Source organism: Zootermopsis nevadensis, unplaced genomic scaffold (assembly GCF_977971745.1).
Source record: "Zootermopsis nevadensis isolate Lab colony 2312 unplaced genomic scaffold, Znev_1.0 Znev_ptg000015l, whole genome shotgun sequence".
Lineage (NCBI taxonomy): Eukaryota > Metazoa > Arthropoda > Insecta > Blattodea > Termopsidae > Zootermopsis > Zootermopsis nevadensis.
The window spans coordinates 2,338,211-2,362,855 of NW_028259147.1; the positions used below are offsets into that span (position 1 = coordinate 2,338,211).

The window sequence follows — 24,645 nt, forward strand, 5'->3', positions numbered from 1 at the left end:
TATAAAGGTTATCGGACACAGTATAAAACAGGGCGCGCAGCTCTGTCTGATTTATCTGCTCCGGCGTTCCATTTAGTTCGTTACGAAGTTGTAAAGACATTTTGTGACGTTTTATGATGGCAAAAGTATACCGCAGACGCAGAGTCAATACTTCGGGGAAGGTGGAGGAATGTGACTCTCTCTCTCTCTCTATGCGTCCTCGCTCCGCCCCCGAAATCCACCGGCGCACCTTAATGAAACGCATTAGGTAATTAATTCCGGCAACAGTTTGGATGGAAGCTTTCCTCGTATTAGTAAAGGGTTTAATTCGGGAATAGGATTTATATGATGCATAGTCATAACTTGTTCCCGGAATGAAGCACGTAAAGCAATTACATCTCCTTTTGTATCGGAAGAGAATCCATTAATTAATTGGAGTTAACTAATACTTGAGTTTCCAACTGATTAACATGCATTATTCTTAAACTCTGTAATTAACGTTTGAAGGTAAATTCGTAATCATATTTACCGCCTTCTTTCAACCGGACGTCGTATTTGAGTGGTTAGCACTCCTGCTTCGTATTCGGGAGGTTCCGGGTTTAAATCTCAGCCCGGAGACCGGCTGTGCTGACAGGTTCCTCATCGTTTTCCTCAGACTCTCAGGCAAATGCCGGAATAGCACGACCGTTTCCTTCCACATCCTTTCCAGTTCATTACTCATTATCGTCATCCTTTAATTGCTTCGATCAGCTATTGATTGACCCAAGTGTCTAAGAGGCCGTACCTCAGAGAGAACACAGTAAGACTCGTGGCTGATTCGGAGAGACAGAAAGCTTCATTTCTGCTGATTCTGTTTTTCATTAAAGTTGAAAATAGTAGGCCTAATTAGAAATGTGACGCGTCCTAACAAGAAAAGATGGTCTCGGATAGAACTACGTACATCCCATCCAAATGCTTCGGTCTGTGTTCTGAACCCAGCAGAAACTAATTAACTCCATGCTGCGAAGTTGTTGTTTCGAAACTGATGTTTGCTGATTTAATCAAGAAACGTCTTGCTTTTAAGACATACATAAGTTTCATTGTCGTGTTCACAATATCGCTGTCACTGGCCGCTGTGCTCAGTTACCGGAAACTGAATCCAATCCACGGTCCCCACGCCCTGTTTATTTTTAATATTATCCTCCATTATGCCCCTAGTTGTCACATGTAGATTATTTCCGTGTGGATTCCCAGCCAGAATTTCGATGAGTTTATCACTGGAAGGTCATTGTATAAATAACAGGCGTTAAATATAAAATATTGATTTCAATAATATCAAGACGTCTTAACTTGAATAAATACAATGAAAATCAATTTAAATTTACAGTTTTACATCAGGATTGTAATTACTTTCCCAAAAGCACATATTTTATTTAGAACAAATTAGCACTGAGGTATGTGAAATGTCAGGTAGTGTTGGTAAAATGTGTGTACTCCATTGTAAAATACAGATTCCCACTCAGCTTCAAGCAACGGATAATAGTTTAAAATATAACATGTTCATTTCATCTCATTCACCTCACCCTGATACTTTCGGACATCGTGCACAAATTGTGACAAACTTCATCGTGTAAATCCTGCTTATTCTTTATCTTCCAAGTCCCCAAATGTGTTAATTGTTCTGACTCTGATTTCAAACACCCTGTAGCTTAAAATTGCGTTATCCCTACTATTAACAATAATAATAATAATTAAAATTATAATAATAGGGCGCTTTAATTAGTTTAATTATTTCCGCACTCTCGAATATCCTGCCCTTGCAAACTGAGATCATAGCCCCCCTCCAATTAACTCGCCCGCTTACTGCAGTCTCGACCTCGTTCGACCTGTTAATCGCTGTGAGTGAGAGCTGTGGGTACTAGTTGTTTGTACATGCGTTTTGTGTCCCATATGCAAAGCACTCAGCCAGCGGTGAGTGATTGATGCTGTCTCGTCAGCACTTGTGCGATACAGCCATCACCTCGCTGACGATTTGTCTGGCGTTAGAGGTTTCTGATTGGGGTCAATCATAACTTAATCCGCATGCACCGGTCGAGGGATACTGACACCTCTTAGACCACCCGGTGGTAAATTAGGCGCGTTCGGGGAAAAAAAACACTCGTAAAAATGCGCCTGCCATCTTCTGTTCTTCGATATTCCGTCGCCTCATCCGAACCTAACAATTCGAGGGTCGCTAAACGGATATTAATTGAATTTACTGGTGACTTTAACTAAAATTAGTTATGGCATGTCAGTCTTGGTTATCAGGATATTCGAAGCTGAAATTTCTAATAAAATCTCGGAGAGCGCTGGATTGATTTTTCTCTCACTGGTTATGATATAGTGGGGTCAGCGAAGAGTGGTTTCATAAGCACTGTCCATCTGACGGGCTGGTATTCCGCAAATGTGATGTGGCGATTGCTTATGCAGGAAATCAGACATGAACTAGGGTGTGTACGTGCGTAGACCGTGGTATTGATTCCAGCCGTCAAACCTTTCTCCTACTCACATTAATTTCTGTAATGTTTGCAACGAACACTTTAACTGAGATTTTAAAGTGAATTATTCCGTGGATCTCAAGCTAGACGCTGACCTCTCTGACGTCAGGTACGTCAAAGCGCTGTTTATTTGATGAGGTATCGGTTTCTCGGGACGTCAGGTGTGAAGATGGCCGTCTTCTGAGGTGATACGCCATGTAGTCTGATGTTCGTCGCCGTGTGAAACTGAAATCTCGCCTAGTAAATAAATTTTCCTGGAATAAGGAAAACCTTTGGTTATGAAATCTGCACAATAAAGCATTTTGTGAAGATTTAACGCCTTGTAGGCGTTTCAGATGGAGACATTGTCTTCCTGAAGATGGAGACATTGTCTTCCTGAAGATGGAGACATTGTCTTCCTGAAGATGGAGACATTGTCTTACTGAAGATGGAGACATTGTCTTCCTGAAGATGGAGACATTGTCTTCCTGAAGATGGAGACATTGTCTTCCTGAAGATGGAGACATTGTCTTCCTGAAGATGGAGACATTGTCTTCCTGAAGATGGAGACATTGTGTTTCGTACTGCAATTCGACGTGGCGTTAGAACATACAAGACCAACATCGATACATTAGTTGTTTAAAGAACCTCGTATCTGATATGGAAAAAGTATTTGGTAACGTAAATCACAGCTTCTGTATGTATCACTCCGCCCATATTATTCGATTAGAACTGAGCTTCGAGGGACCTTTCTGACCTTGAGATCCGCCTTTGTGAATTTTTCGGTTACTGGACCTCTAAAAATGGTCGCCAGAGTGCATGGGATTTTTCTGCTAGCAATATTTCATATGTGAGTCCTTCTGTAGTCGCGTTTTAACACTTTTGGAACCTGGAAATTATACGTCGTGCTTCTAACCGTAAATAAAACCGGAAGTTAAAATAAAAGTGCCAGATTTAATCCGTCTGCAACATCCTACAATCCTAAAATCACGAAGCCTTCGTCGTGGGCGTATGGAAGTGTCTGTAAAACTGTAATATTACCTAGGATTCTCGTCACATTAATTCCGTTTTATGATGACAGAGTTACTTAATAGCGAACCATTAACCCTCCAGTATGAGGCGAATTCTGGATCGTTCCATGATACGAACTAGTTATGTCGCTTAGATGCATTTTCCCCTCACGAAATGAATGTATTCAGTGTTTGAAAGAAATGTGCCCAGCAATCTCTTCGTAGTGTCTCTTCCAAGATACGAATTACATACGTTGCCATGGAAACGAAGGCCCCCCCCCCCTAAAAGAGAGGAGTTTTAGAATTTAAGCAGGATAAGATAATGCTCTGAGCTGTAGATCCACTCTACCTGAAGTAGACAGAAAGTATCTGCTTTAGGTAATGCAGTAAACAACCTTATCTTCCCAAAGGCCCTAAGAAGCTGATAGTACTCTCAGCTTCTCAAGAAATTTCCCAACATTTACAGAACTCTAATGCTCATTTCCGTATTCATAGCAGCCCGCCACTGGACCCTATCTTGAGAAACACAAATATAATCTACAAAGTCCCATTTCGTTTATAATATCCATTTTAATATTATCCTCCCTTATGCGTTGGTGTTGAAAGTGGTCTTTTTCTGATTTGTCGACCAAATTTGGTGTTTCCACCTCAAAGGAAATCCGCGTCTACTTTGTAAAAGTAGATTGTTTAATGCTGATTAAGGAAATTACTGTTTATGTTAAGAATCGTACGAATCATTTCTAGGTAAAATGCAGAGTTAATTAATGTTAGACTAAGTGGTATGTATAGATATAAATGCGTAACAAGTAGTTTATGTAGGCTGTGTTATGTACGCGTCACGAAATTTCTCTTGATGCCAATTATAACTCTGCTATAGAACGAACCTTATTGTGGTGGTTTCTTGAAGCCGTGTCGGCAGTGGTGTTAAAGAATATCGTTCCCTCTGCCTTTACGGACGGAACAATGGAAGTCCCAAGCCTCGGGAATCTCGTTTCTCTTCGTCAGTATCCACGAAACGTAAACTGCAAATAATTTCCGCTACAGAAGATTTTAGCAACTCCGGTTGTTGAACGCGACTTTCCCAGATTTGCAGTTCTGCCGTTGTAATTTAGGAAATGGCGTAGAGTTCGTGCGTCTGTATTTTGTGATAATGAGAATAGTAAATACGAAAGAAACGGTGTTTAATTCAGGCTAAAGTATACAGGATACAGCATAAAACGTGTAATAATAATAATTAATTCGTGTGCATAACAAGAGCCAGACAAGGCCAATTACATCTAGCACTAAAGAGAGCAGTATATGATAAAATGTATTTTCGTAATTTATTTTTTTATTTATTTAGTGTTCTGTCTGACGACAGGTCCATATGAGCAGGATCCTTTCATCCTTTTCTCGGACTGGGACCTGTTCATATACGTTCTTGGCAGATGATCCAGAAGTGGTTTGCCATTGCCTTCTTCTGTGTGTGAATGGGATGCCACGGAGAAACCGGGGAAGCCCCCGGAGGAAAACTCCGTGTTGCCTAGACCACGGCCTTGCCCAACACAAGTTATAAATTCGGGCACCGCCGGGAATCGAACCCGAGACCCCAGGATTACAAGGCCAGCGTTCTAACCGCTAGACCACCTCATCTTATTATTATTTAGTGTTCTGTCTGACGACAGGTCCATATGAACAGGATCCTTCCATCCTTTTCTCGGACTGGGACCTGTTCATATACGTTCTAGGCAGATGATCCAGAAGTGGTTTGCCATTGCCTTCTTCTGTGTGTGAATGGAGTAATTGTTGGGATGCCACGGAGGAAAACTCCGTGTTGCCTAGACCACGGCCTTGCCCAACACAAGTTATAAATTCGGGCACAGCCGGAAATCGAACCCGAGACCCCAGGATTACAAGGCCAGCTTTCTAACCGCTAGACCACCGTGGCTTATTTTCGTAATATAATATCCAATGTCCGTCACGCTTGAATGCACGAGTGCGACAAGGAAAAAAATAAATCAGTTTCTCGGTGGCGATTCTGGTAACAAGAAATGAAAAGAGACTATTGTGGTACCTACGGTGGGGTCTGGCGGTGTCTGAGTTTGGCGGATCGCCGTGAAGGTGTTTTTATATTTAGTTTTCGTGAAAGGAATTTTATAAATTTTGAGCATTCAATGCGATTTGCGAAGATAATGCTGGAATAAATTGTATTACTGTTAAATACAGAAAGGCCCATTCCTGCCAACTTCGACGGTTCATGTTTTGTCAGTAACATAATAAAATCTACAAATGACGTGAGAGGTTAATAGCATTTGGCAGCAAAAATACATCTAGCTGAGGATTGTACGTCTCTAAATTATTATATTTGGCCTTTGTAGAGCTTCATATATGAGGATGGTGTTTGGTTATTAATGGACGCTGTTCCAGCATCAAAGGTTAGATCATAAGGCGTAGACAGCAAGATTATCATTGCAACATACTTATACATATTATTCAACATCAACAGATGTTAACTATTTACAGCTGACAGGTTTTTCTTTTTAACATAGCTTCATAAACGTCAAATAAACGTACAGTGAAATACGAGCGAATTCAATCGAGTTATGTCGAGCGTAACATCGATGCGTATTACATTCTTTATTAACCTAAAGATAAATAATGATATATGGTGCTTTGTTACCCTTTCAACAAAAATATGCTTTTAAGTACTTATTTGTTTCTTCCGTCATTCTTCGATGGTGAATTAGTAATATATATATATATATATATATATATATATATATATATATATATATATATATAGCTGTGCAAAGTGTCTTGTAATGTTGATAATTTCTTGTACGCCACAGCACAGAGGATACGAGAAGCAAAGTAGGTTACGCGGATAATTACCGAGGCGGTGATCGTGAGTTCATTTCAGCTGTAGGCGGACACCCGCCCGCGAAGCCAGTCAAGGAAACCAGGGGGAATATGACTGGATCTGCGTACTGCAGACTTCCGGAAGTTGACGAAGTCGTGAAATTGAGACATAGAGAGAAAAGTGAGCCCGAGCTGAAAGAGAATAATTAAGAGTAACAGAGAATACAGAATATAGAAAAGAGGGATGAGAATTTGATTGTAACTTAGTTATAGAATTTTTAGGGGCCTAATTGAGTGATTTAATACACAAGAGGTGGGTTTGGCATCGAAATCGACTTATCATCTCGTGGGTTGGGTTTTTATGGGAAGGGGGGGGAGGCAATCGGAAAGTATTGTTCGAACTTGTTTTTTGAATAAGTCATTAAGACTATTCAATTTTGTGAAAGACTTGCTTTTGTAGATGCAGAATATTGTATGCTTTGAATACGTGGTTGTATTTATTCCGATGGGAAACAGTCAGTTTGTTACTGGGATATTAAATTAAATGTTTCTCTCGTTTCGTGTGGAACGTGCTAAATGAAGGTTAAGTGGGAAATTACGCAACTCAATGAGTGGAATATTCACAGTAAAATTCTCCGTTGAATTTTCTGTAGTAATCTTCTGGATTTCTATTCTGAAGACAGAGACAGTACGTTCGTTTTAAGCTTGATTTATCTGAGGTTCTGAAGATTTAGACCGTGTTGGTGTGACAAGATGCATGGCGTTAAGAGATTTTGCAAATTTCCTCTGAAATCGATCTACAGCTGTTTGTAATATCGACGTCTACTTGAATCATAGAAAACATCTCTCGACGTTTTTTATTTCTATACTTCGAGGAATCCTACTTTTTTGTTATCTGCTCTTCTGAGCGCAGATAACTATAGAAACGCCACGTCTCTCAAATCTGAGACCTAGGTCTTCCAATTTTTATTCCGAAAAACTAAAACAACTGTTCCTCGCCTTACATTGAAGTTTTTTTTTGTGCAGTCCTGGTTGGAGTTGGTGCTCATATCACATAACCGAATTGACTGTAAGTTCCCACTTCATCTCGTCGTCCTAAGTTGGAATCCATGTCCCAGTGTTTTTCTCTTTCTTTCAATATTATACGACTTTATTCCTGCACGAGTGGACACGTATTTATCTTCATGTTTATTGAAATGGAGTGAAGTGAAGCCACTTCAAGAATACAAATCGGGTCGCCTTTAGCGGGGAATCCCTCCATGCACTTAGCAGCAAAGCAGTATACACTCGCTGACTGCCTCTTGTGTGTGTGTGTTGACGCTGTCGGAATACTAATGCAGCCCCACCAGAATGCCACCCGCTGATGGTCCACGAAGTATTATTCCAGATCCTCATTCTTCTCCGAGGACCAGAATGGATTTGACTCGATACTCCACCAAAAATGTGATTTACCTGAACAGCTTGTTGCATAAAATAGGTCCACTCTGGTTTTTATGTAAACATCCTTCACCTTTCCTTGCATTGCCATGACAACTTTCAGTTTGTGTCACTGAACCAGCAGCTCATCTGAATAACAAAGAATTTAGTAAAGTAAAGAATGCTTCTATATTACAAGGATTTATTTGTAACGCTGTTTAAGGAAATGATCACTGTTTGTCCTAAGAATCATACGAAACACATAAATACATTACAATGTAAAATTACTGACTGTAAAATCACTTGGTGCATATACTTACCACTGTGTTTTAAATGGTTAATATACTCCTATGAACTAGCCTAATAGCATAATCCCAAATTTCAGAAATACAAATAATAACTACACACAATCCGCAAGCAGTTTTATCAACCTCTTATTATCACAATATATGTATTCAAGTACATTAAATTCATTTAAATGTTATCTTTCCATCTCCTTCTTGGTTTTCCAAATAGTCGCTTTCCAAGAGATTTACCAAACTTAATTATTGTGTATGCATTTCTTTTCCTCATCTGATCCATAGAGGGACCGCCGTTTCCTTCTTGAATGTCATTATTTTAATACCACGTGACCTGTATAACTTCATCTTACTTTGTGTTGTCATGGCAACCAGTGTATGCTATAAATGTTACGCAAAAGTACCGTAAGACGGTTTTATAAAGTTCAGGGAATAGAAACTGGGCTACTAGTTTACTTTCTTAAGAAGTTTAAAAGTAAAAATTTGAGTTTTGAAACTTTGTAATGTTGGGTACATTTTCTACTTAAGGCGAGCCAGAAACTTATTTAATAATGGAGTAAAAGAGCGAGGCGTGGACTTGCCAGGAAGTTAGATCTTAATTTCGATGTGAATACACGTGTAAAGTTAAAAGGTAATATGATGCGGTGCCTAATAAGACGCCTCACGTCCTGAATTGTCTGTCTCGACGGGCGAGTGTCTTTATTCATTAAGAACACTCCGTGGTGAGTGTCTTAAAACAAATTTTTTTGAGGTTAGTTCAATCTTGCACTGATTATCAATATTTCTACCCTTCGGATTGGCTAAATTTTATATCCGAAATCCTGAAGTGGTTATTGCTGAACTGGTAGCAGAATATTCTTAACATCAGGTCTAAATTCATGTTTTCATTATTGCTTGTTAACCCTTTGAAGCCGAAGCTCGTCTAAATAATATTTAAGATTTCAGTCCGTACCGCGAAGAAAACACATCTCTTTGCCATTACGAAAATCAGCTGGTTAATGCTGTTCGAGGAATACCGACTTTGTTCCTTTGGAAAGAGCTGACCTCAAGTCACTGAATCCGGCAAGAAGTGACCTCTTCACCTCTTTACGACGAGATCTGGTTCATTGTAGAATACCAGACGATGGACAAAGTCGGAAAAACCCTGTAAGACGAACTATAATATAACATTGTCAGAACCATTTTTTAATAATTGATAAAAATGTTTGTTTTAACACTTTCTGCGGATGGAGAGCTGGGTACGGATTCCAAAATACATTTTTTTTGAAACACAGCACACCAGGGAAACGTCGAATTGGGCTCCGCTCGAAACACCTTAGCCCTCACGTCGTGGGAGGTCAACCGCGAAGGATGTATCTTGCGATGAAACATCACAATGAATACGTCGTTGAACTAGTTTATCTAACTAACAAACTAACAACGTCGGTTGACTGACGCCGTTTCAGACGATCGACGTTTACCACTCAGCTGCTGCCTCCGTTCCCCATTACGCCTTCGTGACGAGGCACACAGAAAAATGTACTATTTCTCTGCCTTTCATTATGTTTTAATCAAAGTCGTTTTTCATTGGCGTTCTCAATTATTTTTTTTTCAAAAATGGCATTCGATTTGATCGTTCTCTTCTGTTGACCTTTTGGAACGCTGTTTTGAATCCAAAGGAAGTCGCTTTGGGTAAATACGACAGAAATGTCCGGAAATACAAGGGAAATTAATGTTTAATGAGCGTTTTGTCTGTAAATATTAGCGTTCAGATCAATAAGACGGGGCCAACTCGTGTGTGGGAATTGTTGCAAAAGGTTTATTTCAGGGAGTTTGTAAATTACAGTGTCTGATATTATCAGCAGGCGTAAGATTGGCAGAGTATGTAGCATACTTGGGGGGAGATAAGTACGTACAAAACTTTTATTGGAGATCCTGAAGGGAAGAGATCATTTGGAAGACCTAGATGTAGATGAGAGGATAATACAGAAGTGGATCTTCGGGAAATGTCTTTGAATGAGTATGGATTGGATTAATGTGGCTCAGGATAGGCGCCGGTGGTGAGGTCTGGTAAACACGGGTTACAGGAAAGACGATGAAAAATTTGACTAGATGATCTTACTAATAGTGTCCCAAGAACCCTGTTCCAAGTACTTAGTTGCCCAGCGGGAGTGAAAGACGTTAATACGACAGCTTAATTCTTCATTCGCCCTCGGGGTTATTCAGTAAAGGATGAGAAAAATAGTTACAACAAAAAATATCAGGTGATTTACGTGATGGTGTTGGAGCTGTTAAATCAAGGATTGTACTAGCATGAACGGGACATTTAGCACAAAGTAACTCCATGGAGCAGCGTCTTTCTTGATACGCCGACAGTCGCTTAGCTAGTCAAGACGCTCGCTGGCTTTTCTGGAACCCGAAGTTACATTACATTACTCATAGTCAATTTCCTGAGTCACATGAACTCAGTCGACACCCTACAGTACTGAAATGACTACTAGACAAATACAGTTTAAACAATGTGATTGGTTGATTTAAACTTTTATTCTATACGCGGTAATAATTCTAAAGAGTTTTATGAAATAGAATTGTCAGTTACAAATCGAATTTCTTGTCATCGCATTTGAAACGACACTGTGGCTTTGTGTTAGATTATTGTTAATTTCATGTTTAATCCTTTAAAGCCTAGTGGTAGCAGTAATTGTTTAACAATCAACAAATCTGCGTTTGTATTTGTTTTGTATGATTCTCGTATAAACAGCGACTATTTCCTTAAACAGCGTTAACCAGTTGATCTTTGTAATGGTGGAGTGTAGTGTTTTCTTCGCGGTACGGTCTGAATTCTTAAAAGTTATTTAAACGAGCTTTATTTATCGGGAGCATTAACCAGTTGATCTTTGTAATGGTGGAGTGTAGTGTTTTCTTCGCGGTACGGACTGAATTCTTTAATATTAATCAGACGAACTATGATTCTCAGTGTAAACAGCGATGATTTCCTTAAACAGCGTTAAGCAGTTGATCTTCGTAATGGTGAAGTGTAGTGTTTTCTTCGCGGTACGGACTGAATTCTTAAATAGTATTTAGGTCCTTATTTCCGACGCTGAAAGGCAAATGACGTCGTGTATCTACTGTTTGTAGTGAGTTTCTTCATAGAAATGTTTTAGATTCAGGGCGACGCGGAAGAAAATTCAAATTGCTTCATCTGCAGCTGTGCGTCGCTAGAATACATCAGTTTCACTAAGAATTAAGAAGAGTAGATCCAGGCTGAGGATACATTGTTGTCAAGTTTGTTTTTGAGTCAAGAAGTTTTGAGACGGATGAATTGAGGTGATGCGCTGTTATTAGATTTCTGTCTCCTGAGTCAGTCAGATAGCACGCGGTAAAATTGCTCTCGAGATCCCACCCACAAAGTTTGAATTAGTAAACAGACGTGCAGAAGATTTAATCTGTTACTTACCTGAGTAACAACTCGTCAGCAGAAATGCTTTGGGCAAGTGCCTTGTTAGAAAACGGCTAATATTCTGTGTACACAACAGTTGGCAGCAGTGCAGGTGGAAGTTTGCACAAGCTTTCCGCGTCTTCCGGTGTTCGTTGTGCGGTTTCACGAATCTCATAAAATGAATGCGTGTGTGTGTGGAAGTTTTATCGGCCCGCACGCCTTAACTAGGCTCGTAGGAATTTAATTAAAATTTTGTATCGGGGTAACTGAGTTGAATTTTTCTGACGACGAACTAATTTTGGTTCGTTTTCAGTCTAACCTAACTGCTACAGTGTAAGAGACTTGGATTAAAAATAAATTGTTTTTTTTTAAATGGTCCAATGTGCAAAACACAAAATGCAGCCCTCATTAATATCTAAGATCTCGATGTTGTTCTATCAATAAACATTACGAGGTGCGATCGAAAGGTTTCAAGACTGCGCGTATAAAAACCCGTACACTTATCTCAAGTATTAAATTCATCCATCACCCTCGAAGTAGTTCCCCTGGGAGTGAACACAACGATCCCAGCGCCGCTGCCAAGCCTGGAAGCATCCCTGGAAATCTTTCTTTGTCAGCCTGTCAAGCACCATCTGCGATTCTGCCTGAATCTCTTCTATCGTCTCAAATCTCCTTCCCTTTAGCTGAATTTTCATCTTTGGGAAGAGGAAGAAGTCACACGGAGCTTAGAAAGGAAGTTGGGGTCGGTTCTTGCAAGATCTTTGAGCTCCTGACAAACGAGAAGTCGATTCTGCTTCTGGTCCTCAGACACGATGCGTCGCATGTGGAGTTCTTCCTTTAGAATCAGCTGACAGGTCCCATAGCCTATCCCAACAATGTCGCACAAGTCGTTGATGGTACGACGTCGATCTTCGTGAATGGCCTGCCTAATCTTCGTAACATTTTCGGGCGTTGTGCTCGAAGATGGTCGTCCAGAACGCTCGTCATCATCGACAGAGGTTCGGCCATTTTTAAAACGTGAATGCCACACAAAAGTTTGTGCACGACCCATTGCGGACTCCCCAAATGCTTGCTTTAGCATTTCATAGGTTTCCGTAGCCGTTTTGGCGAGTCTTTGGCAAAATTTGATGCACACGCCATTCCGAAATCGCAGGAGGGTCGGTGTAATGCACTACCAAAACGCCTGTAACTAAGAAACAAATGCTAATTCGATGATGCCGGCTGGCACACTGATTCACTATGAATGTAGGCCGCACCCCCTAGCGGCAGAAGCTCGTACTACATACGATTCGCCCTCTATTGACACAGTGTTGAAACTTTCCGATCGCACGTCGTATGTCTGAAGTTATCACCCGTCTGCAATCATAGGAATCAGATTTGTTAAACAGAAGTTAGTGACGGAAGATGGTAACTTAAAGTGTGTTTTATTTTCTTCGTATGATATCCTTACCCTTTTTCTTGTCTTCTCCTTGTCTACCTTCATTTTGTCTTCTCCTCCTTCTTCATCCCTTCCAGTTTTCGTTTTCGTCTTTAAGTCGGTTTTTATTAAATTAATTTGTTGGCTTTCACTTAAGTGTACTGTGCCCCCATTGTACTCTTGCAGCAATCGAAAGCCATTTTAGAAAGACTTTTTATTCATCTGCGTCCGTAAGCTTTATGCATCCCCATGGATAGATACGCGTCACTAGAACGCACCGCCCTGGGACGCAGATACGCTGCTCATTTCACTCTTAAGTGTACTTTATGCTTCTCCTTGAAGTAGCGGATGAGTGAGCAAACACGAAAAGAAAATGTGGATTGTAGTTCTGTGCGGGCAAAACAAAAATCCTCATGGAATTAGAAGAAAATGTGTCTTTGAGAATACAAGAAACGCCATTCATAATAAGTTTTATAACTTCCAGGCTTCTTTTGTCTGATTTCCTTACGTACGACTTGTTTCAACTTTTTGGACAAGGAAAATATTTAATCCCAGAAAAGATCCTGGGAATATGTGCATTGAACTGGCAATTCAGCGCGCACAATGGTTTTTAAGTAGTCTTTTTTATAGTAAACTTACACAGAGTGAGGTAGCTTTCCGATTATACATAATGGACGATATTCTTGGAACTTTAAAAAGTTTCTTTGCATTTATATAACATCATTTCTTGTTCTGTAGATTAATCGCAGGTCGATCTAAGTCCTTTAGCCATACACTAGAAGAAATATCAACATTATTTTAACAATTATGATTGTGTCGCTACGTTACAATAACGAATACAGGGTGTTCCAACTTTCCTCTTGCATGATTGTGTGTCTCCTGCGCTGTATGCTATGAATGAGTGAGCAGTCTTTTGTTTTGAGTCCATTTTTCCCCAAAATTCGACGTACAAAAAAAGTCAAAATTAAGTAATTTTGGGCAAAGAATTAATATCACTATTTATCTTAACTTAATAATCAATATGATTTTATGTACGGAAATCTCAAATATGACATAAATATTGGCTTTAATAACTGTACATAATACGCCTACTTTAGTAGCATTATCATAGAAACGGTTATGATATTATCCAATTAGGCCCAAAATTCTTAAACAAATTGAAATTTAATTAATTATTCGGTTTTTGTCCGTCTAATCACAATTCATATTTAAAATTTACAATTTAGATAATTAAAATATCATCGATGTTCCAATTGTAAATCGATTGTTCGATGAGGAACATAAAATGATATTTTAATTATCTAAATTGTAAATTTTAAATATGAATTGTGATTAGACGGACAAAAACAGAATAATTAGTTGTTATTTCACAATATGACGCAACTATATCATCTTATGAAATAACAACGTTAATAACAGCACACGCATTCATAAATATTATCACATATGGTTCAAAATCTCGTAACAAGGACAAGTGAACGTCTACCGACAAAGCAACTCTCATTTCCTATTACGCCTTTGATGCAGTTCAAGGTCATTCTGTTAACGTGTCCTCTCAAAGACTGTTGTTTGGAATGAAGAAATAAGCTCGCTACTACAAAGTTAACTGGACTTTCATTTCGAGGAATGTTGTATTTGTTGAGGCCCTGGAGTCTCGAGAGAGAAGAGAAATGCTGCGACAACACTTGTAATATAGGGGCTTGACTGCAGTTAGCGAGTCATCCAATCAGTTCCGTCTCTCGGAGGGACGCCGTCAATTCAGCGTCATCACCCCCCCCCCCCCAAAAAAAAAAATCAAATACTTTCTTCGTTTGCCAGAGAGTTCGCAGAACGCGAGTCTTTTAAAATATTTCGGCGTTTGTTTATTTAATCCATACTTTTTCGATTTTTTAAGTTTTGGTATTATTTTTATATAAGTTTTAAAGCTGTGCACATCAAATCAGAAATCAGAAGACCACACGTTAACAGTTTTCGCATGAGCTGTAGGTAATAAGACTTGAACCGACTGCGGTTTGATTGTCGGGCCCCTTGGTCATTCTCTGATACCACACGCCATACACTGTATTCGAATATCGTAGCTTCTCGTCGTGAAACAGAATTTTTCTTTCGACCTGTTGTCTCGTACGTGGACACAACCCTGCGGGTGTTGTGCTGTGGAGACTAGAGGCAGATTAACGAAATCGCATCACAGGTTTGGTTGTCGATCGATCTCATTGCTGCCAACTGCTGTGGGAAAGCCTATTTATTTAATACGTATACAGGTAGGACTCGGTTTACGCCGGGGTTAGGTTCCTGAGATTTCCGGCGTAAATTTAAGCAAAAATATAATGGGAACATATGTAAATACATTAGGTTCCGTTCCAAGATTTTCAGTAATCAACATAAAATACTTGAAAAATGTTTTATATTATGAAATTTACGTATTGAAAATCGTATCATGTTTAAGAAAAAAGAAAGAAAATTGTATGCTTTAAAAACGATAGGATAGATGTCTGTTTTGGTTTTCTTTTTTTTCTGATAATAAGTTATAGTATGGCTGTAGAACTTTATCAATTCCTCTCTTAACAGTTGAGCTCCGCTCCCAGTTGGGGTCGTTGCTACAGAAGATCTCACATCCCTTGTTAATAAGAGCAGTAGCATCTTGCATTGATTTCACTGTTAGTGTCCTAACCGGCATTGCAGAGTCAGCTTAACTTTCGTCTGTCTTCATTGAACAGTTTTCCAGTTAGCTCTTCTAAACCTTCCGTTGAAAGCTCTTCACCATGAATATCAAGGAGCTCATTTATGCCACCAACTTTTACATCATCTAGTTTTTTGTTTAATTAATTAAATTGTAGGACTTAGTTTATCATTTAGTATTATAGTTTTATTACAATGTCGGGACCATCTGTGTCTAGGAAGTCGGGCAGAGTCATGACCCCCTCCAATCGTGATCTGTGAGAGGCGCAAAAGTGAATCTGGCGTAAATTTAAGCGGCGCAAACCGAGTCCTACCTGTATAATATAACATCCTACGTACCAAACGTTCCGCTTAGATGTATGCAAATATACGCATATTCATATAAAATGTTTCCCTGCACCGAAGTAACTGTGTATGAATATTTTAGTCTCTTCTGCTATGTTAATTAAAATTAAAACAAGACTTAATCGGTAAACTTTAATTGGAATATCATCAGGAACGCAACTGATAACTGCCTTTAATTTAGAAAATAGCACGCAGTTAGGGTAAATGTTTTGAGATTGAGTAGTAGTCTGAGTTCTGCTGTTAGGGTTAAGAACAGTCTGTAGTAAAAGCTAAAAGAGGAAATAAACTTAAATTACTGTTTCACAAATGAACCTCGGGTTCCATTATATCTGTCGTTTGAAGGAGACGTAGGCATTTTCGTGCAACGTACAAAACAGACAGATTCGTGGCTTCGCTTCTAAATTTTGTTTACCCAGGGATGAGAATGGCATTAAAGTTAATTTTGTAACGAAATGGTGGGCGAAGGTAAATAAAGTTTGGGAACTATTTTAACAGCGGTCGTGACTTTATTTTGTATGTAATTTAACTACTCTGCTCTGGGTGCAGTCGGGTGTCAGGTAAAACCTCAAAATGCGAGCCGGAATTAATGAGAGGGAAGAAAAGAATTGGGGGGGGGTAAAGGTTCCCAGGCAGTGCCCACTCGTCCTTCTGGTAAACGTAGGTTGAAGAAAAGGTTAGACGTTTGGAAATGGATAAGGTAGGCCGATGAGTTGAGCTGGGTCTTAAAGCGTTCGTACACAATTTTGAGTACATTTGGGGAAAATTAAGTGTTAGCGGAGGGGACGTATGATTTGAGGTTTTCGCAGCAGTGAGTCTGAAGATGACTGGCTTCTGTGTTGTTGCGTCGTACGTTCTGGTAGAAGTTTGCCGATGTCTCATAAGTCCTTGATGCCTCCGTCATTTAATATAGGTTACTGCATTGTATTATTAATACAATATTTGTGAATAATTTTAGCATCTGCAACGCATTTCTTTTGTAGGTCAGTTTGGGATTTAACACTTTCTGTGCTACTCACGAGATATTTCATAAAATTGTCTAGATTTATGAGATATTTATAATAATGAAAGAAACGTGTCGCGTCATCTGCCAATAGCTAGACTATCAAATTATTCTTTGTAATAGAACAGTAAATTTATGATACATTATCACAACACGTAACTGGTAGAAGACATTTTCTTTGAGAAAGTTAGCAGATGTACACACAGCATATAAATTCTGGTGATTTTGGTGTAATTTTGTCTCTGAGTTATCAATTCGTGAATCCTAACTTTTAATGTCCTGTTATAATGAGTGTAAAGAAAATTAAATTGATGTACAAGGAACGGCTTTAAGAGGCCAATTATCTCGATAGCCGTAAAGTTTGCAAAAAATACGTATTGACCATAAAAAATGCCAATTTATATAACATTTCCTGCGTATCTTAGTTTTCAAATATTCATTTATGATGACAATTAGGACTTATTTTCGTCTAAAAATGTCAAAATGCGTCTCGGGTTTGAATTATGACAGACATTTCTGAACTATATAATCAGACACAAAAGATTAACATCGGATGTTCTTATGTTTTAGCTGTTCTGTTGGTAACACGCAAATTTGCGGCCGGGAACATTCAATTTGATTCCTCTGTAACCCAAAATGCCGCGCTAGTTTATTAGGAATGCACACAGACGCCCCTTCCGGAAGTTAGTTTTCAATTTTTGATGAGATTAGTGTTCAAATAATTACCGGTGTTATTAAAATACTGCGGTTTCGTTATCAAGTACAGTGTTGGAACAGCGATTTGTGGGGAAGTTATAGCGAGACAAAACCAGAGCGGATTATCATGTGATGTGAGTGACGTTTTGCAATTTTATGACTGATACTTAATGTGGTGGTGGGTGTTTCCAGATCCGAGTGTTGACATACGTGGCATCATATATGTCTACATTGAATGACTATTGTTGAGGCTTTATTGTCGCGTGATTTTATACGTGACGCGACGTGTTCCATATGATACCGAGTGTTTCAGTTCCCCTGTCTTGTCGTCTGTTTACTGATGATATGAGGTATAATTAACTAACTAGATGGCTTACCGAACCCGAAGGTTCATCACCGAATTAACCAAAGCCCTCCACCGGACCCTGTCCTGGGCCAACAAAATCCAGTCTCCTTCAACTCCTATCTCCCATAGATCCCGCCTGAGATTATCCTCCCATCTACGTCTAGGTCTCCCCAGAGGTCTCTTCCCCTCAGGCTTCCCAAATAGTGGACCCAACCAACTAGATGGCTTACCGAACCCAAAGGTTCATCACCGAATTAACCAAAGCCCTCCACCGGACCCTGTCCTGGGCCAACAAAATCCAATCTCCTTCAACTCCTATCTCCCATAGATCCCGCCAGAGATTATCCTCCCATCTACGTCTAGGTCTCCCCAGCGGTCTCTTCCCCTCAGGCTTCCCAAATAGTGGACCCAACCAACTAGATGGCTTACCGAACCCAAAGGTTCATCACCGAATTAACCAAAGCCCTCCACCGGACCCTGTCCTGGGCCAACAAAATCCAGTCTCCTTCAACTCCTATCTCCCATACATCCCGCCTGAGATTATCCTCCCATCTACGTCTAGGTCTCCCCAGCGGTCTCTTCCCCTCAGGCTTCCCAACCAACACCCGGTGCACACCTCTTGTCCCATCCATGCGCGCTACATGCCCAGCCCATCTCATTCTTCTCGACTTAATCACCCTGACAATATTGGGGGAGGAGTACAGATTTTTAAGCTCGTCTTTATGTAGTTTTCTCCACGCCTCATCGTCTTCCCTCTTAGGCCCAAATATCCTCCTCAACACCCGATTCTCAAACACCTGCAATCTGTGTTCCTCCCTCTGAGTGAGAGACCATGTTTCGCACCCATACAAAACAACAGGCAAGATTATTTTTTTGTATACTTTAATTTTCAGGTTCTTAGAAATCAGACGGGAAGACAAAATATTTTGAACTGAGAAGTAGCAAGGATTTCCAGAATTTAATCTCCTCCCAACTTCCTCATGAGTGTCATTTTGATTTATTGTTGTTCCCAGATATTTGAACTTTGTAACCCTTTCAAAGGATGATATGAGGTATAAGCTGCTTAAGTCTTCGATATAAGCGTCTCCATATCACCAGCTGGCTTTGATTTGCACTGTCGCCCCAAAGGAATAATAATGGATTGTGGGTGTCTGAGGACAAATTTCTGGCGAGAATATTTTGACCTAAGAAAGGGAAAGTTGAAGGAAAACGGAGAAAGTGACGTGCTAAGCCGCTGTGTGATTTGTACTTTCTCTGACGTTAACAGAGGATTATACCAAGGAAATTTTGATGATCTGGTCATGTAGAATGCGTGAAGGAATTAATAAATATTAGATACTGTATTTGGTAAACATGAAAGGAAGAGACATCTTACGATAAATTGACGTCAGTGGGAGTATAATATTAAAATGGACCTTGAGATAAACAGGATTTTAGAATGTGAATTGGATTGAAGTTGCTCGATATAGGATCTGAGGACCTGAGCTTTTCGACACTGCCTTTAGCGGCTGAGCAGGTACAAAGTTTACAAGTAAGAATGTTCTCCACAGAGTCAGTTCGTGTTAGATATTGGCACGCAGGACGGGCAAGAAGGAATCATCGGACAGAAACAGGTGTGGACAGAGATCAAAGAGAATATTTGAATGAGCAAAGGGGACGGGCGGGCCGGCGGGGAGGGGGTCCTGACGTGTCCGGGCGAGATCCGATCGATGGCAGCATCCCAGTAGCGCGGTCCTTGCAGCCGCCATGCTGTGTGACGCCATCGCTGACGTCAGAACAATATCCCTGCAACAAGAATGCCTGAGTGCACCTTCTGCGTGATCAGCCCAGTATTTAGACACTCGCCTTCTCTCGTTTTCTCTGGAAACAAGCCAGCTTCAAACATCGTTCTTTTGAATTCTGTGAAGATATGGAGATCAACTCCTTGGAAAAGAATCCATCTTGATAAGCTGATAGATGCTTGGATAGTGAAGAAACCCCCCCAGCGGTCCGAATCATCACCCACATTTAATTACCCTGTTTCCGTAAGTTCCGTTTTAATATTATCCTCCCATCTATTCTTAGGTCTTACGATAGGTCTCTTTTATTCAAGCTTACCAACTGAAGTTGTATGCTCGTTTCTCATCTCATCTGAGTGGGTGGTACTGCTAATATGTTAAGAAATGTTGTGTGCAAATCAGGTGTTAAAAAATTTCGTGAAACGAGTCAGTCATTAGCAGGTTTACTGACATATTTTTTTACTGAAAAGTGTAAACAAAGCAGAATGAAAAATTGAAATCATTAGCTTTATTTATTTATGAAAGTTGAGAGTAACTAACACATGACATCTGTTTTGATGAAGATGCCTCTGGCAACACCTTATTCTGTTAGGTATAATTTATTTGTCCGAGTATTTAATGAATTTAGTTTAATTTCTTGGGATTTTAGGGGGATAGATTGATGCCTTAAACCAACTTGCCCACGTCCGTAAAATACCAAATTCAGTTGAACATCGTGTTGTTTAATCCTTCCTTATTCGTTCTGACAGGGATCAGGTATTACGAAATATGTCTGTCCCCGTTGAATTTTTCGAAAATTGTATTTGGAAACAGAAAATGGCTGGTAAGATTGAAGCGTATGCAGTGTCTCGGATATTACGTGACTTTCAAGCTGCGAGGAACTTTACCGTATTTACAGTCGGTGCATATACGGTCTTCTACTTTGTTGACAAAAGAATTTATTTAGAGTCTTGTGTTATAATCCTTTCAGGAGGAAAACGTTCACGAAGTGATTCTAAAAACGACAAAGAATCGCTTCTAGCAGAAGATGTATCAGCGAACGGGCGGGTATCCGTTCAAAACCTCGCAGATGTTTTAAAATTACGTCGTACGATACGTTTTAACCAGTTGGACAAATTCAGTGCGAGAAATAGTTCCCATCGCTACCCTATCAAATAACCACGGTTAGAACGCTGGCCTTGTAATCCTGGGGGCCTCGGGTTCGATTCCCGGCGGTGCCCGAATTTATAACTTGTGTTGGGCAAGGCCGTGGTCTAGGCAACACGGAGTTTTCCTCCGTGGCATCCCAACAGTTACTCCATTCACACACAGAAGAAGGCAATGGCAAACCACTTCTGGATCATCTGCCAAGAACGTATATGAACAGGTCCCAGTCCGAGAAAAGGATGGAAGGATCCTGTTCATATGGACCTGTCGCCAGACAGAACACTAAATAAAATAAAATAAATGGTTGTTCTATAAAATCCGCGTATATTGGAAGGCATATTAACTTTGTTCCTTGTCAGGTTTTTGTTTGAATCGAAAGACTTTCTTTGGGTCAAAATAACATTGCATGATTCTTATCACACGCATGCGTATTTAAGATCAAAATAACTGTTTAGAATTTCATGAAACATACTTTAAGTTGCACTGTTAATAATCAGTACACATTATCAGTTTTCTTTTCTCTCTTTTTCTACCTTTCTTTCTTTATTCCTTTGTTTTCTTCTGTGATCTATTGAAGTAGGCCTCGCCATTCGTCTAGACCAGCGTTTCTCAAACTATGTTACGCGTACCACTGGTGGTACGCGAACTAAGTAAGAAAATCAGAAGATAATATTAACGTAAATAGTTTTTCCCTGAACACATTTGGTTTGTGGTACATTTAATGTGTTAAATGAGAATTGGTGGTACACCAGCGAGAAAGGAGTGAGAACCTCTGATCTATACGGGTGACTTCTCGCCCAGGTTATCAGAGTAACTTGATATTAGTGGTCACTGTGTGGATCTGGAGCACGTTTTTCTCCGAGATCATCTTCTGATCATTTCACAATTGGTCCATACTCATCAACCACCGCCTCACGAGGTTTGAGTGCATTATCATTCACTCTTATTAAGTTTGGGGCTTAATCTTTGACACCGGACTTAGCTGGTCTCGTACTTTAGCTTAGTTTAATTCAGTTTGAACTATTCTCACGTGTGTCATCAACGGTCGTGTAAGTTTTTGCCCCATGTCACAGAAATGTCCGAATCAGGTAACTTTCAAAAAGTACAGTACGGAACAAAATTATGTGAACAGAAAGCAGCAATAGAGATTTTAGTTTCCATTTCAACGTTAATCAGGTTAGGTTTTATCCGTTCATCTTCGACATATTTTATCTGTACGACATAAAATTCGCGATTCAGACAGGTTTTCGTTTAATTACATATCATATAGGCAGATTTGGCCTGTGGTGGTTGAACGAAGCATTGAAAAAGGCAAGCAGACCGGAAGCAGTATTTTTATGGTAAAACTTTGACATACTTATATACCTTTTCCAGGAAAAAAAATTTGTTGACTCGATTACTTTAAGGTGTCGTGGGACAAAGAGATTTTGCAACACGTGAGAAACCTTTGGCGTTTGGTATTGCTTGAAACTGGACTTAGCATCGTGTTTCTTGGGGTCAGCTGTACATACAGTAGTGACCTCAGTTGACCTCCTGACTTAAGACACACGTTTCTCACCAAGTAATTTAGGAATTTGTGGCCGACGATGGATGGAGCGGAGTAACTTCAAGTTCTAGAGATCAGGTTTGTACTTGATGTATGTTTCTCTGCGTAACATACGCAGAGAAACATACAGTCATACGAAAAATTGTAGAAAACCAGTGATCGTGGCAGTGAATTGTGGTATATCTGTTGCTTTTGGTTTAATCATGAAATAAATTAATTTATTTTTTATTTATTTATGGTAGCTCATACTATATAACGTCGAATTATTTTTTTTATTTGTAGTGTTCTGTCTGACGACAGGTCCATATGAACAGGATCCTTCCATCCTTTTCTCGGACTGGGACCTGTTCATATACGTTCTTGGCAGATGATCCAGAAGTGGTTTGCCATTGCCTTCTTCTGTGTGTGAATGGAGTAATTGTTGGGATGCCACGGAGGAAAACTCCGTGTTGCCTAGACCACGGCCTTGGCCAACACAAGTTATAAATTCGGGCACCGCCGGGAATCGAACCCGAGACCCCCAGGAGTACAAGGCCGGCGTTCTAACCGCTAGACCACCTCGTCTTATTATTATTTAGTGTTCTGTCAGATGACAGGTCCATATGAACAGGATCCTTCCATCCTTTTCTCGGACTGGGACCTGTTCATATACGTTCTTGGCAGATGATCCAGAAGTGGTTTGCCATTGCCTTCTTCTGTGTGTGAATGGGATGCCACGGAGAAACCGGGGAAGCCCCCGGAGGAAAACTCCGTGTTGCCTAGACCACGGCCTTGCCCAACACAAGTTATAAATTCGGGCACCGCACGTCGAATTACAGGAAGATTAATGAATTGGAAAGGATTTGGAAGGAAACTGTCTTGGTAGGCACTGTCCTGTTATTTCCCTGGAAGAAAGTCATAAAATTTATCAGGGTGAGCTATCTCCAGGCTGTTATTTTAACCCGGGATTTTCATATAGACGTAAATGAGCCTGGAAACAAGTTGGCGCATTTACATGTATTCGTTTAAAAGTAGTTGAGTAGTTCAGCTAAATCACCCCATTTTGAATACTGAAATATTCTGGAATTTTCTTGGAACTGCAGAGGAACACCACGTGAAAACACAACCATTGCTGTCACTGGTTGGAATTTGCAACCAGCTGACCACAAAATAAAATTTAAACGCCATACCACCAAGCCCAATTTTTCGTGCAGATACGGAATTTTAAGTGTACGCACTACTTTAAAATTCTATCGCATATCACGAACTTTACGGCAAAGCACGAACGTGTTTCAACTGTTGTATTCAATATTAAACAGCTTTTAGTGGAAGTGCCGTTTGTATAGGGCAGTTTAATAGCCATTGATCTGACAAATTATCCATACGTAACTGGTCTCTTGTTTATACAGCCAGTTAATTCTTGATCGGAACCACAATTTGGTTCAAGAGTATGATTGGTCAGGCCAGTGGAAAATGCCCCAACCCTTCATTACAGGAATTGGTTCTGCGGTCAGTAGAACTGCGTTGTTAGAGATTTTCTCGGGAATCTCCGATACCCACCATAGATTTCTGAAATTGTTCAAAGTTTAACCGAATTTTGTGTGTGACTATGTTTAAATCGTGAATTGGAAGTTTTTTTCCCACAAATAATTAATAATAATAACGGTATCAGTGACCCTGAACCAGGGTCAAACATTGCCCTATGGCGCATCAGTTAGTAGCTTATAGAAAATGCATTTGAAATTAATGGATTGATACGTTAAAATTTTCCGCAAGATGTCTCTGTTTGTATTTCGACGCTAGAGTACTCACCAGAGTCGTAATTTAAATATGCTGGTTAGATGATATTGATAAGCTTCTCGTTGCACATGCACAGCGCTCCTTTCGGAGCTCCTCGGGGGGGTGCGTTTTAAAATCTTGAGCAAGAAACTAAACCAACCCCCCCGAATGGTCATTTGTTTACTCGGCATTGTTGTGTTGGTACAACAATGCTGAGTAAACAAATAACGTAACATTGTTTGATGACATAATTGTTTGGTTACAAATTGTTTGACGACGACGGGGAATCAGAAATGTCTTTTTAACTACATTCCAATAATGTTTATTATTTAGTATTATTATTGTTGTCATGATTGTTGAATTGGATTTAATTGAATTATTTTAGTGGTAAAACCGAAATGCTGAATATTACTTGTCTTATAGCTCGAAATCTTACTCATCTGAACTCAGTTTAACTTATAACTCGTCCTCACAACAAT

At 39.9% G+C, this 24,645-nt stretch overlaps 1 protein-coding gene and 1 long non-coding RNA gene across 13 annotated transcripts in view; one reads left to right on the forward strand and one right to left on the reverse strand.

The window, feature by feature from the left end:
* LOC110833551 (neurotrimin) overlaps nt 1-24,645 on the forward strand; it is a 524,202-nt gene that overhangs the window by 341,496 nt on the left and 158,061 nt on the right. The gene's annotated exons all lie outside the window — the stretch shown is intronic.
* LOC110833552 (uncharacterized) overlaps nt 1-24,645 on the reverse strand; it is a 267,341-nt gene that overhangs the window by 62,796 nt on the left and 179,900 nt on the right. The window contains exons 3-4 of one of the 6 annotated variants that reach the window (XR_015535226.1): nt 7,775-7,888; nt 6,256-6,514 (exon numbers count right to left, since the gene is read on the reverse strand). The exons of 2 other annotated variants lie outside the window; for them this stretch is intronic. This is a non-coding gene — a long non-coding RNA (uncharacterized LOC110833552). Of the gene's footprint in view, nt 1-6,255; nt 6,515-7,257; nt 7,889-18,358; nt 19,724-24,645 lie in introns of those variants that run through there. 3 more of the 6 variants (XR_015535225.1, XR_015535224.1, XR_002544245.2) reach the window with 3 other exon arrangements.